Source organism: Capsicum annuum, chromosome 12 (genome assembly GCF_002878395.1).
Source record: "Capsicum annuum cultivar UCD-10X-F1 chromosome 12, UCD10Xv1.1, whole genome shotgun sequence".
NCBI lineage: Eukaryota > Viridiplantae > Streptophyta > Magnoliopsida > Solanales > Solanaceae > Capsicum > Capsicum annuum.
Genome location: NC_061122.1, coordinates 65,322,011 through 65,338,178, shown reverse-complemented (window position 1 = coordinate 65,338,178; position 16,168 = coordinate 65,322,011). Strand labels below are relative to the sequence as shown.

General features: G+C 28.8%; 1 pseudogene; it reads left to right on the top strand.

The window, feature by feature from the left end:
- The first annotated feature begins 319 nt into the window (after positions 1-319).
- LOC124889621 overlaps positions 320-16,168 on the top strand; it is a 106,370-nt pseudogene continuing 90,521 nt past the window's right edge.

Genomic DNA, 16,168 nt, shown 5'->3' with positions numbered 1-16,168 from the left:
TGAATTTTATATTTGCACGTAATAGAAAAGCTAACCAATATTTTCATTTTGAAGCCCAAATTCTTCTTTGACATAGGTGAAACAGTTGCTCGACGACATATTTCTTTATCTATTGGAAAAAAGTGGGATGCAAATAAGCTTAACATGTGGAATGAAGTTGATGATCCACTTAAAAGTAAAGCTCAGATTATGGATAAGGTGCCGGACGGGGTCCCACCAGATCAATGGATTCCTTTTATTGAATACAATTTTAAAGAATCAATAAAGATATTTATGTAAATGTATTTCTTTATAGTTGTATAATTATTTTTATAAGAAAATGCATCAAAGAAATCGTGAAAATCGAAAGAAACAGACAATTCCTCACACTGGTGGCTCTAAAGACAATGCTACAAGAAGGGCTGAAATGGTGAGTGAATTAATCTCACATGTAATAATTCTAAATAGTAAATTATTTTGATTATGTTTTTTAATTTATAGATGGTCGAGACTGGACAGTGGCCTGGACGAGCAAAAATGTACATTACTACTCATAAGAATCTAGATGGAGTATATATTAATGAAGTGGCAAAAGAAATATGTGTGAGTTTTACTTATGTGCCATAGACTCTCATTGAGCAATAAACCACAGTATGTCAAATGAATTTTTATTATTAATTTAACAATAAATTTTCTATATTTAGGAAAAAATTGAGTCAACTTTGAGCCAAAGCACCATAGATAAGTCTCAAGTTTCGCCAAATGATGTCGTTGGTAAGGTGCTAGGGCAAGAACACTCTGAAAGGGTAAGATGTTTGGGATTAGGAGCTACTCCTAGCAGAGTTTTTCAACAAGTTAGACCTCGTTTTGGTGGTACAAGTACATCAAGTAGTGGAGGTTTTTGTTCGTCCCAATGTCGAGAAAACTACACTCAAATGATGAATTCTCAAAATCAAATACTGAGTGCTTTAAAGACATATATGATAATGAAAGAAGGAACGATACCGGAACAATTTGTAGGGCTCTTTGATTCTTCTTCAATGGTTTCTCCCACAATAGTAAGTAAAGTTCTCTTTACTTTCTTTGAGTTTGAGCTTGCAATATCGATATCTGTTTAATTACCAAAAAATATAAAGGGGAAAACATAGTAATTATATGTATACTTGCAGTTTAGCATTAGATAGTAAGGTATGTTGAACAATAAGAAACTATGTTATTACTAAATAATACTATTACCAAGTACTTACTGATCATCTTCGATATCTATATCTTTAATAAATAATACTGCTACCAAGTACTGACTGATCATCTTTGTATCGCTAACCAATTTGCATAGATATGTAGGGTTAGTTTGAATGTCTCTTTCAAGTTAGTTAGCTGATAGATTATTCAATTTATGTCTCTTTCAATTCGGTATATCCAATAGGATTTACTCCTAAGCTATGGAACATGAATAGGGTCCCCCTCACCTCCACCTACCAAAATAAAGAATTAGTGCAAGACTTCAGGAGGTCAAGCTAGTACAATAATATTACAGAAGCATCTTGAATTTTTCATATTGGATTTATTGTGGATGAAAGGAGAAAAAAAGTAATGGATGTTCTGGGGCTTCTAAAAATTTGGGTTCTCAGAGAAAACAATTTGGAAATTAAGGACACATTTAGCAGTGATCCTTATGTTGTTGGTGATGTGGGTGGACAGGCATGTTTTATTTTCTTTATTATCTAAGTTCTCTCTTGTACTTCCATGTCTTTCTAACAATTTTATATGTGCTAAAAGAATCCAACCTTTTATATTTGATGGTGGCTTTTGCTAGTCTGTTTTCTAGATGCTTCTTTCTCTTATTTTTATGAGAATTGAGCAGGTTTCTTTGTGTTAGGTTGATATGTATTCCTTGTTCCTCCAAGTCTGGTTAAGTTTTTCTGCCACCCTCTTAGAATCCTTCTTGCTTATTCTGGAATTGATTTGATCAACTTTCGAAGCTCTCATTTTTGTTTTTAATTGTGGAATTTGTATATGATATCAAGGCTTAGGCGTCATTTGTTTTCATTTAATTGAGGTCTAAATTTGATCTGTTTAGATCTTAGGCCATTAAGTGCATTAATCTACATTAAGATGTCAACACTTATTTGGTCTGAATAGGTAATCATTAGAATCTTGAACAAAGTCTTTATATCATTAAGAGGTATTTTTTGTGTGCATAATGTAAATTCTTCAAGCTCCTAATGCTTAATGTGATTTTTTTATTTGAGTAAATGACAGAAAATTTGCTTAAGGTGTAGCCAACTGGTGAAAATAGATTTTAGGAAGACATTTTGCTTTGCCCTTTAGAGAAATAATCAGTTCCTAACAAAATTGCATTTATGCAAATTTTTGCTTAGAACTTGATTTGTCTATTGCCTTTTTTGGATGATTGATTCGATGTGCCCTTAACTTAATTTAGCTTTTTTGGTTGATTGATTCTTGAAGACAAGAATATGGACAGCGAAATACTGGTTTTTGTGCCAAATACTGATTTTTGTGTATTATTCAGATCCCTCTTGATATGTCATTTCAATGCAACATTTTTGTGTCAATGTTGAATAGAATATTATAATGACATGAACAACACTCGCTCAATTTTTTTTGACACTAAACTGTGAATTATTACCATGAATCTTATGTTCGTATGTACGTTTCCGCGAATTGTTGAACTATTTGAATGAAATGTTGTCCACAACTGATGTTAAGCCTGACTTTTACACCTTTCCTCCAGTGTTGAAAGCTTGTGATAGTATAATTAATGGTCTAAAAATACACTGCTAGGCTTCAAAACTTGGGTTAAAGTGGGATGTGTTTTTAGCTGCCTCATTGGTGCATGTGTGTTGTCGTTTTCAATCTTTGTGTGTTGCCTTAAGAATTTTTAAGGACATGCCTTGTCGGGATATATATGGGTTGTTGGAATGCTATGATAACTGGGTAATTTTGTCAGAATGGAAATGCTATTAGTTATTATACTACTAATTGAGTAGTTTAAAATTGTAACGTGAAATAGTTATTGATTGATTTATTTAACATTTATCATGATGCTTTTAGTTGTTTGTAGTTGTACGCAAACATAAATGTTTTATAATGAGGACTGAAAGTTTATTTACTTGATTTTTATACTTTGAATTTTTATGTAGTCAAGTGATGCGGCCAGTGGACCTATTTCACCCATAGATGCAAGGAGACCACATGATTATTGTGATCCTAATGACAGTCATTGATTTCATTATAAATTGTCTTGGATATTCAATTATGTCTTGATGTATTTGTGTATTTGGTTGGACTGAATCTTAAAACACTGAAGTTTTTGTATTTAAATTTGATTTTGAAGATACTACTTAATGTTGGAAAATTGGAGTTTGAAAATGTTAATGTTGAATATTTAATTTTGAAGTTTAACGTTTAATGTATTTTTGACGTGTTTTTCTATTACAATATTTAGTTATTCATGTTGTGTTAATGATATTTGAATTAAACGAATATTGGATTGTAGGTTATGCCTAAAGGAATAATTAAGTTTGAGCTAAAATTAGAATATACAAATAGTAATTGAAATTGATGGGCACCACTAAATTCTTTAAAAAAAGAAAAAAATAGCGAAGGTTTTAAACTGCCGCAACTTGTAACACTATTTAAAAAAAATATAAATAATAGTGGAGGTTCAAAACCGTCGCAAATTGTAATTAAAAATTTATTATAAAAAAATTAAATTTAAATTAACGAGAGTCGACCGCCGCAATATAACCGCCGCAAATTAGTTATGGCTGTCCAAAAAACACCGCTGCAAGTTGATTGTGGCAGCGCGTATTGTGGGGGGTTTTGGTATTCCTCGGAAATGAAATTTGCAGGGATTTACAACCCCCGCAAAATGTAAAATTAACCCCCGCTATTTGACTCCTTTTTTGTAATGAAAGTAGAGAGAGTTTTCATTATGAAATAAAAGAGAAGTGTACAGTGCTTTAGAATATCCAACTACATTCCCTATATATAGATCCCAAGTAGTCTCAAACCTATAAAGAAAAGGTTCTCCCAATCTTACAAGAACTATGTTTTCCTTTCCTAAACCTATTAGGACAATGGGTCAACTAAACTAATAGGGACTATAAGTTTCACAAAATATAGAAGAAAAAAAATCAAGACATAATTAACAAATCTTTATATTTGCTTGAATTTCCTTCATCAGTAGAAATGATATCTCTCTATCTTTCCTTCAACCCTCAAAAGAGTTCACTGAGTACTACACATACCAATCAAGTCTAGAAAATGTCTAAACTTATTATTCAAGACTGTCTTGGTCATAATATTAGCTGGATTATCATCTTTGGACACTTTATTCACATCATCAACCCTTTGCAACCTACCACCTTTTGTCCCTTTGTCAATTAACCAAACTTTCACGTTCGCTTTTTGTAAAGTGACTTAATATATTCATATATAACATCAATCCATCAAGCTTTATAGTTATCAAGCTCAAGCACATCAATGAATCTGCAACTGACAAAGAAGATTTCGCAAAATTTGGATATCTAGAAAAATTTCATCAACTATATTTGCAAAACTTTTTGATTGATTGATCACTCTCTTCTCTCTGTCTATTGCATCACTATTGTTGTCGCATAGGTGCATCAAAATTATTATTTTGATTAATATTTTTCACCTCCCCCACTTCTAAACTACTAGGCTGGGCTGGTGGAGATTCAATTTCTAGCTCTATATTGTCACTAACACTATAATTTGTTTCTACTATTGCCTTCTCTTTCTCACTGTGTAATGAAAAAGATTCATTGAATGTCATATCCCTGCTAATAATTAACCTTGGAATATTTTGATCAATGCATCATGTAACCTTTCACTTTAGTTGGATACCTTAGAAATATGTACCTCTTTTCTCTTGGCTCAAGTTTTTCATCTCTTACATGAGTATACGTAGGACAACTAAATCTTCTCAAATTTGCATAATTAGTAGGCGAACTGGACCAAACCTCAAAAGGAGTTTTAAACTCAATAATTATGAATGGAGATTGATTAATCAAATAACAACCTATATTGATTGCTTCAATCCAAAATGTTTGCTAACACATGAGTGTCAAAGCATACTTCATTCCCTATCACAAATTGTTTTATTCATATATTATGTTATACCATTTTGTTATGGTGTTCTGACATAAATACAGTGTCTCACTATTCCCTTTTTGCTGCAAAAATTATTAAATTTTAAATTGCAAAATTTGAACTGTTAGAAAACTCTTAACTTTTCTTTCAGTTTGCCTCTCAACCATCATCTTTCATTTAACAAATATTAGAAATGTCTCATCTTTTATTTTCAAAATATACACCCATACCATTCTTCAGTAATCATCAATTAAAGTCATAAAGTCTTTGGCACCACTTTTGAAGAAAATTCTGTTTGAATCCCAAAAGTTTAACTGCATATAATTCAATTTATCTTTGATTTTGTGCAATATCTTCTTGTTGAATTTCACCCTTGCTTGCTTATCATACAATGCTCACTACCTTCTTGCTGAATTTAACTCATGCTTGCTTAACAAATATACAATGCTTATAAAAATTCAAAGCTTAATTTTTTTTACCCATTTAGCAAATTCTTTTTATTCAATAAAGACAGTTCTTTATCACTCATATGACCATGTCTTAAGTACCACAATTGAGACTAATTCCGATCACTCTTTTCAGAAACTACAATTGCTTTTCTTCAACTCTACTCACTTGAAGATAATATAGTCTAGAATGAAACTTATAATTTATGAGTACTATGGAGTCTTTACACACCTTAAATGTTTCATTCTATGAGTGAAACTTATACCCTTAATTATCCAAAGTTGAAAGAGAGTTAAATTTCTTTTTCGTTCGAGGAACATGCCAACATTCAATATTTTTGGCAATGTCATCGAACATTCTTAATTTAATGTTACCAATCACCTCTACCTCTAGTGGATTATCATCACCAAGGTATATTACCTCTCTAGTCTATTGTATGTTACAAATCAGTTCTTCTATGGATACATATGAAAAGTTTCACTATAATCAAGAATTCAGGAATTATGTCGATGATCAGAACTCATAACAGAAACTTTTCCTATATAGTCACTATCATCAAAATTATTACTAGCATCAACAATATTTGTTGAGTAATTATCTTTTTAATTTTCACTTTTCTCTTTTAGTTTAGGACAATCTCTTCTGTAGTGACCCTGCTCCCTGCACGTATAACAGTTCTGCTTCCTTGCTCTAGACATTGATTTAGCAATAAATTTTTTCTATTAAAGTATTTTTTTTTGTGTTCTTCCCCTTATTATAAAAACTTCACATTCAACTCTGATATTCAAAAATCTCTTCTTTAGTTCTTTATATTTTAGTCCATTACTACCACCATCTACTGAGATACTGTCTTTTCCATGTAGCAACATATCAATAAAAGTATAATAAGATGATAGTAAAGAATATAATATGATCAAGGTTTGATCCTCACTATCAAGTTTGATATCTATGCTCTTAAAGTCTATTATAATTGAATTAAACTTATCAAGATGAGTTTTAACCAGTGTACTTTCATTTATATGAAGATTGTACAAACTCTTTCTTAAGTAGAGGCAGTTTGCCAATGATTTTCTAGAATATAGATTTTTCAACTTCTTTCCAGTCGCTACTACATAGTTCTCTTTAGAAATTTCTCAAAGAATGTTATCTACAACGCTCATGAAGATCGCACTCAAAGTCATCTTCCTTAGATCTGCTTTCTCTGATTCTTTTAGATATTCGAGAAAAGTATCCTTAATTTTCTTCCATAATCCTTGTAATACCAAGGACAATCTCATTCTACTCTTCCACAAACTGAAACTAGATCCCTAATTAAATTTCTTTATTCCATACTTTATTGAAGATGATGGAGATATCTTAACCCTTGATTATGTGTAGAAATTTTAACTTTGCTCTAATATCAATTATTACAAAAATATTGTGGGTTAACTAACAGACAACCACAAAAAAAATAGAAAAGAAAAATAATACAAGGATTTAACTAGGTTTGGCTAGGCCTAATCCTCCAAGCAAAAGTAGGGAGATTTTTTCACTATAAAAGAAAATAGAAGTGTACAATACTTTTTCAACTACATTTCTCTTATATATATATATATATATATATATAGAGAGAGAGAGAGAGAGAGAGAGAGAGAGAGAGAGAGAGAAAGAGAAAGAGAGAGAGAGAGAGATTTGAAGTAGTCCAAAACTTATAAGGAAAAGGTTCTCACAAACCTACATGGACTTTAAATACGAAGAAAATAATAAATTAAAAATTTAGATCCTACAAAATTAAAATTATTTATTATACAAAGATTATTTGATATTGAATGAAATTATCAGAAGCTAAGTTGACAAGTAGTACGATTGTACTTAAACTTTGTTTCTAGCAAAACTACTATCTTGCAATTCTATTATTTATTAAATCTTTAAAATCAAGCATCTTGTTCCTTACATTTTATTTTAAAATTTTAATAAAAGTTTAATGTAAATATGATTCATAAGTAAAAAATATCAAGTTCATATAAATTCTTGTTGAAAATATACATAATAACTTGAAACAGTAGTAATCATGATCTCTTATTTCGAAAAGAAATTGAATTGGATGGTCATTACAAAATTCTTTTCAAATCATATTAAAAAAATTTAAAACAAAAGAAATGACAATGAACTAAACAAATTTAAAAAAATATTATATATCACATGCTACAGAATAATAGCTTGAAGAACTCACGTTTTTAAGGAGCAATCAATCTCTATGGAGGATAAAAAAAAGTAGGATATTAATAAAGTTATAAAACTTTTTTTTTTGAAGAATTTTAAAACTTTTACATAAAAAAAAAACTAAATATGATAGATTTTAATTTTTTTTCAGAAATTATTTACCAAAATTAAATAAACTAAAACCTTAGGAATGAGGATTTTATCTTTTATTTTGTCTCTTTTTTTCATATTTGTATATATTTATTTTTTTCTTAATTCAATTATAGAATTTTGCTCTTTAAATTAAGAAAATAGTCTTTCGGATTAAATTATAATTACACACAAATACTAATATATATTAAAATATTAATAATATTATATTCTTAAAAAGATTTCAAAAATAAATGCCCTAGTTTAGCTTTTTGTCGTTCTTTTACTTCCTTATTGTATCTTTAAAAAAAAATCTTATATTGTTATAAAACAAAAAAGAATAAAGAAGAAGAGTAGAGAGAATAGAGAGAGTAATTCTTATTTCTCTTGAGGGGTGAGATCTTCAGATTGTAAATACAATGAACAAAACCCCTCTATTTATAGGGGAAATTTACTCCTAGTCTGAGTAAAAGACAGATGCTTCAAATCCTAATAGATATCAAAGTAGATCTTAATAGATCTTGATAGACATTCACTATAATGTAAATACATTTATAACACTCCCCCTTGAATGTCTAATTGGTAGATAATGTGCCTCGTTAAAACCTTACTAGAAAAAACCCAATGAAAAAAAATCTAGTGAAGGAAAAAGAGTACACTTCTCTAACAATACGCATATAGGCTGCCTCATTAAAAACCTTACAAAGAAAACCCGGTGGGATAAAACCTTGAAACGGAAAAAGAGTACATCGCGTATTTGCTCCCCCTAATAAGAATATCCTTGAATTTTTACATCCCGATCTTGTGCAGCATCTTCTTGAAAGTTGCAATTAAAGAAGATTTAGTGAATAAATTAATCACATTATCAGTTGAATGAATCTGTTGCACTTTAATATCATCATTCTTTTGTAGCTCATGTATGCAGAAAAGCTTTGACAAAGTATACTTCGTTCTATCTCCATTTATGAATCCTCTCTTAAGATGTGCTATGTATGCTGAATTATCTCTGTATAAAATTATGGGTATATTGTCATATTTCACACCACATTTTTCTCGAATGAGATGTATCATAGACCTCAACCATACAAATTCTCAGCTTGCTTCATGAATAGCTATTATCTCAGCATGATTCGATGAAGTGGCTACGATAGACTGCTTTGTATATCTCCAAGATATGACACTACCATCATATATGAACACATAGCCTATTTGAGACCAAGCTTTATGCAGGTCAGATAAGTACCCAACATTAGCATGACCAATAAGATCGAGACTGCAATCTTTAAAATAAAATAAGCTCATGTGTTTTATCTTATTTTGATGTCTCATAGTAGGAGCAGAAATATACCTTGCTAACAAATTGACTAAAAAGGCTATAGGCCTTGTAGTATCTGCAAGGTACATGAGTGGATCAATTGCACTAAGATATGGTACTTCATAACCAATTCAATTCGATATATTTCAAATTTCAGCAAATAATCTATTGCTTTGAAAACTCTACAAGAGTTTCAATTATGTTCAAGCAATAAGCTTATACAATATAAGGATTATAAATAAGTTTCCCAAAAACTTTTATATGCTTCAAGCAGTTTAAATCCTCAATATTTTTCACATAAGTTTTGTCAAGTGACAATATTCAATATTTCATGAGTGACATCTTCAAATATCTGGACTGCAAATCAAATAAATTTTATACTTACCAAGATACATCCTTTCATGTCACTTGATAAATATTTCTACGCCAGCATGCTTAAATAAACGTAGAATTCAGATCCTCATAATCTTTCACAATATTGCGTCAATATTGTGTCAAAGATATTGATGATATATCATTTCGTATCGATTCACAATGCGACATAACATTTTGAGATCTCATCACTTTATTATTTTCAGGTACATGAACCTCTAATAAGGTTTCATGAAGTGTTATGTCGTAGGCTCTTTAAGAGCACATTGACTTCTTATTATGATTATTTGCTCCTTATTTTTCAAGGACTATTTTATTTGGAACCGATCAGTCTACCACGCTTCACGCATGCATAGACTTTGTCCTTTAGAAACACAAAAGAGCACTTGCGCTTAATATGAGATGCTTTCAACATTTGACTTGAATTATTTTTTGGATGAGTATATGGTGATAATTCCTAACATATTTCATAGCATTTATAATCTCTCCCTTATGTTAGGAAAACTAACATACATCCTCTATTTTTTTGAGGAATCCATCTTTGTGCATTATGGTATATTCATTAATCGTATACCGCATATCAAAATTATTAGATGGAATAATTGGTTCCTGACCTTGAACCAATTGAGAGGGAAGAAATAGTCATAATTTATTGGTCTAATGCATACAAATGTTATTGTAATATATCATATTTTAGACCAATAAATGAAGTTTTATTCTCATTAATAATGATTTAGCTATTTATCAAAGGTATTCAATGCGAAACCATCATCATCAAGATAACTTTCTTGATTGCACAATCTAAAAATTATGCTCAATTTATATTGAACAAGTAACTTTATGAATGTCAAACGTAGGTTGACCATAAATTTACATGTGATCATCTTATTGATGCATCTTTTCAGCATATCACATGATAGGTGAATGGGCCCTTATTCACCTTTTATAATTTTCAGATTTGAAGGGATCCAATCCCAATATTAGTTGGTCCAACCAACTTGTCATGAGAACAAACGACATAAACAATTATTGAAGAATCTTTTAGTTCTTCAATACATGCACATCTTCGAGATGTCACAATCGTTCATATCAATTTATGAACTTTTATTCTAGTAAACTCCAAGTTTACCATGACATGTACTTTTTCTTTCGTAAATTTCAAATTTACTATTACATGAATAAATTTCAGATTTACTACTTCAGAAGTAGATTTCAAAATTATTAAACCTCTTTCGGAGGTGAGTTGTGATACAATCACAATCAAGTGCACGTTTGCATTAATAAGTTTGTCATTCCCCAGGAGTGGAATATAATCGTGCCTTAAGCCTATCAAATTATGATAGCTTATAATCTCTTTCAAGATTTTGCTACTTCAGAAGCAAATCGAGGCATACATATGATGTAGAGAATTTTTCTCTAGCATATCTTATAATCATACAAGCGTGTGAAAATATCATCACTTTTGATGATCATTATTATATTCGTGCATTCAATCACTTGTCTTCTTTCAGACATATTATGTACTGCTACCAAATACACCTCAAGAATGAAGTAAGTTGTCATATTTCAGACTTATCATATACTGCTACCACATTCACTTCATGGAATGAAGCATATTCAATGGGTCGAATTTCATGACTTTTCACTCAATACCCATTATTTTGCCTTAACCATCACAATATCATCAATATGGTGTATTGAGATTCAAACTCAATATTTTATCCATATAAATGCGTCTTAGGCATAAATTGATGGGACTTGAACCCAAATATTATCATCCCTTTTGATAATATTATTCTCGAGGAATGAATTTAAAATATAAATGATTTCAAATCAATTATTTTTCCTCAAATTCAACAATAATTATATCATTAATAGAAAAACACAAATAACATAAGGAATTACAAACCTTGAAATCTTTCAGATTTATAATCTCACCTTGTTTTGTAGAGTCTCGTGCGAACAAATCTCAATTGGTAAGAGACTTCGTACAGATCTCAATTGGTAAGAGACTTCGTGCTTGTTTGGCAGAGTCTCATACTGATAACATGTTATAAAACAATAAAGAATAAATAAGAAGAGTAGAGGGAATAGAGGGAGTAATTCTTATTTCTCTTTAGGGATGAGATCTTCAAATTGTAAATACAATGACCAAAACCCCTCTATTTATAGGAGAAATTTACTCTTAGTCTGAGTAAAAGACAGATGCTACAAATCCTAATAAATATCAAAGTAGATCTTGATAGATCTTGATAGACATTCACTATAATGTAAATACATTTATAACATATATATCCTTTTTGTGTCATTTTTGTGTTATAACAAAAGAGTCCAAAATTAATTTTTCTATATATTTTAGAATTTTTTAATTTTTAAATTATATTTTATTCTTACCGTATATTTTAAAATTTATTTAAAGTAAATTTTGAATGAACATATAAATATTAAATATTATGGTTTCTTGCTAAAATTTACAATCAAACCTAAAGACAAACAAATCAAAATTTTGACCAAAATCAAAAAGGATACGTGAGAGAAAAAATAAAACCTCTTTTTCCTATTCTTTGGATCTCTTTTATAATTTTTTTTTTTGGATCAAATCTATTTTAATTGGAATATAATAATTGTTATTGAAATTTAACCAAAATAGAAAATTTGTTGCCTATTTTGATTGGAATTTTTTCTTGTAGGAAAATAACCATGATAAGAAAACCTTCTTCATTTAAATTTTAATAAAATATTTAATATTTCATGAAAAGACTATTTTATCTAAAGCGGAGTCTTTTAATGAAGGGCAAAAAGTTCAAATCACTTTTCTAAAGGTCTTCACATTTTTAATATATTATAGATTATAGATTATAAATTATAGATTATATATATAAACATAACATATATTTTATTGTAATCAGAAGTTTCAAATGGTTAATGGATCGTCACTTTTGCGTTTATCATGCAGTAACTTTTTTTTTTTGCTGCTAGAGGCTAAAAGAGACACATCAATTTGAACCATATTTGTAGTACGATTATTTTTTTCATTTTTCTATATTTAAAATCTTTCCTTATTTTTAAAGTTAAATCTTTAAAAAATGTTTGATTACTTACTTAAATTTTTTACAAATTTAATATTTCTTATATTTTTTTATTCTAACGCTTTCATATTTATTTCTAAATTTTTTAAATCTTCTTAAAATCAACTAAGTTGATTTAGAATTTTCAAACTAATGAAAAAAATATTGATTATCATTAATTCTGATAACTTCTAATAAGAAAAAATTTATAATAATTATTTAATTAAAATTTTAAATTTTTAAATATTAAAAAAATAGTGAAAATATAATTTTATTTAATGTAGAGACTATTAATAAAGGAGAAAAAATTTAAATAATATTTTTAATGTCCAAAATATATTAATAGGTTAATACTCCCAATGAAATTAAAAAGAAAAAAAGAAAAGGAAAAAAAGAGTTAATGCTCCCCACATTCTGTCTAATTGACGCACAAGGGAACCCTCCCCACATTCAAAAGAAGGGAACCAATTCTCTTTTATCATTTTTTTCTTTTGTCTTTTTCTTAAATGTGGGTCATGGAAACTTTATACTATTATATACTCCCTCCATTTTAAAAAAAATCATTTATTTTGACTTGATATAAAATTTAAGAAAATAAAGAAGAATTTTGAATTTTATGATCTTAAATTAAAATTGTGTTAAATATACAAAAACATTTTTTACTCTTGTGATTTTAAATATATCATGTGAAAAGTAGAAATTAAAATATTATCAAAAAAGAAAAAAATTATTTTTTTTAAAACGGATTAAAAAAGGCAGGCCATTCTGTTTTAAATGGAAAGAGTAATATTATAAGGGGAATAACAATTTTCTTTTGTTGTGGAGTAACTTGCCTGATTCTTTTGTTGTGGAGTAACTTGCCTGACTTTTGCCAAATTAGAGGTCAATAATTCAATTTAATTTTAAAAAATAAAAAGTTCAAAAGGCAAAAGCATCAAACATACTCAGAATAGTGTGGATACGTCGAGAATTTTCTTTCTAGGTTCTTATTCAACAAAAAGTAAGCAGGGTCAATAAGTCTTCTCATGCTCTCACTGTCACATGTAATAATGGGCCTTCCTCTCGTTTATACAAATTTAAGAGATTTTATTATTTAAAATTTCTTACATATTAAATAATTATTTAAAATTTTAAATTTTATATATTATTCTTGATACATATGAACTATTTTATTTCACAATTAAAGCATGTGATTTATTTATCTTTGAAAATTTTTTTTTCTAAATATTTCACCTTAAATCTCTTCCAAATTATTATCAATTGATACAACTTTCATCTCTTCTTCATTAATTTTTTTTTTTTTTAAATTTTCTTTATCAACTTTTCTGTTATCAATTTGAATTATTATTCAACTTTTAAGTCAGTACCCATTATGGAAAGAGGAGAAATTGAACAATCAGTTGTTAGATTTTCAACGAGAACGATCAAAATGACGGTGGTGGTGAGAACGCACAACGAAAGGGGTGTCTTGATGGATTATGTAAATTGAACAATCAATTGTTAAATTTTCGATGATAATGACTAAAATGATGGTGATGGTGAGGACGAACGACGGAGGGTGGGTAGGTGGCAGTGATGGTGCAGACGAATGACGAAGGGGGAAACGTTATATGTATCAATCATAAGTATCAAGACATATACATATGTATCAAATAGATGTATTTAATGCATCTATAAATATATATGTAGAACTTGTATATTGTTTTCTTAATTTTAAGGATGATGCATATGTTTTTTGTTCATTTAATGGTTTCATCATCCTCATTCAGTTTGGATATTTCTCAATGGATACAATGATATTTTAGTTAATCCCGTGATACATTTTATAGGTGCACCATTGATACATTTTATTCTATGAGAAATGACATGTGTAACGTTGATATAATAGTATGAAAAATATATATTGGTATTATTAATCAATTATCAAAATATATACATTACCAGTATGATGCGCTTGTTGTTGGAATACTGGTGATACATATGACTTATACTCTGTGATAGTGATTCATATTATTAATTAATTTATAAATGTTTGATACATTTAACATATGTTTGACATATATAAATTATTTATTTTGATGTGAGATTAAATTTTTAATGATTAGTATGTAATTTTACAAAATGTATATACATTTGAAACTAGATGTACCATTTTCACAATTTGTACCTAATTTTACTCTCCGTAATAATTGAAAATTAGTTACTTCCTTATTTAACTAACCACTAAATTACAAATGTATCACAATGCATATGTATCAAGACTAAAAAATGTATCAAAAATATTAAAATCTAAAATATTATGTAATTAAATAAAATTATGAAAAAAATTGTTAGAAACATTAAAATTCGAAATTTATATAAGTTACCTTTTATACAATTACAATTAGGAGCCCTTACAGTTATGGCAAATTCGCATATGACCATCATGTTAATTAGGAGTTGTTTCTTTCAAATCCTAACCAAAACAAAAACAAAGTGATGATGAGGGTTTGATACGAGCCTAAATGTAAAAATAACGAGATTAACAAGCAATTAACAAACTAGATAAGAGTCACAACTCACAAGGAAAAAATTAGTAAAATATTTGATCAAAACAAACATGCTTAGAAGCTTAAAAATAAATATATAAATTAGAGACGATCAATTACTACGTTTGACTTATTGACACTTTAAATAAGTTTGACCAAACTTCATCTCAATCTTTAAAATAGTTATTTTTTTCATTTGTTATACTATTTACTCTCTTTAATGTATTTTTCTAATAATTTTTAATTTAATTTTTTATGTGACACATTTAAAATATAAAATAAAGATATTTTAATACAGTTTTTATATTCTTGCTTTAATATCATAAGATTTAATTCTTTTTTTTTCTATTTAAAACTCTATGCTAAATTAAAGTCAAATAAATAAATTAAAATAAAAAAAATAATATTATTGCTGAGGTTCGGGGACATTCGATTGACACAGAGGAAAGTCTGCCCCACAAAGTTGAAAAGAAGGGAAAACCAATTTCTCTTTTCGTTATGTTTTTCAATTTCGTCGTTTTGTTGGATGTGGGGTGTAACAGAGGTGGTTTTGGACCCCATAAATGAAAGTCCTCTATTTATACTCTGCTAAACGGGGGAAGTTTTAGCACGTTCCAACCCTTCACGTGCAATGTGCCGTGTGCCACACAACACAAGAGCGTGACTTCCATGGACCATGTAAGTGATCAAATACGCAAGTTTCGTTGCTTCCAGCATCTTCTCATCTAGCCTCTAGCTTTTGAGCACATCACATTTCAAACTTATTAGAAAAGAATCTTTTGGGCACACGATCGAAATGATTGGGTACCATCCATTCATTTTTACTTGAAAGTTAATTTAGCTAAAATTTAAATTTAAATTTAAATAAATTAATTTGATAGTTTAAATTTTAAATTTAGATATTTAAAAATTACTAATTTAGGTGTAAGTATCTTGCGCGTGTACCTCACTTTATTGAGTTCAAATATTATATTAAATAGGATATTTAT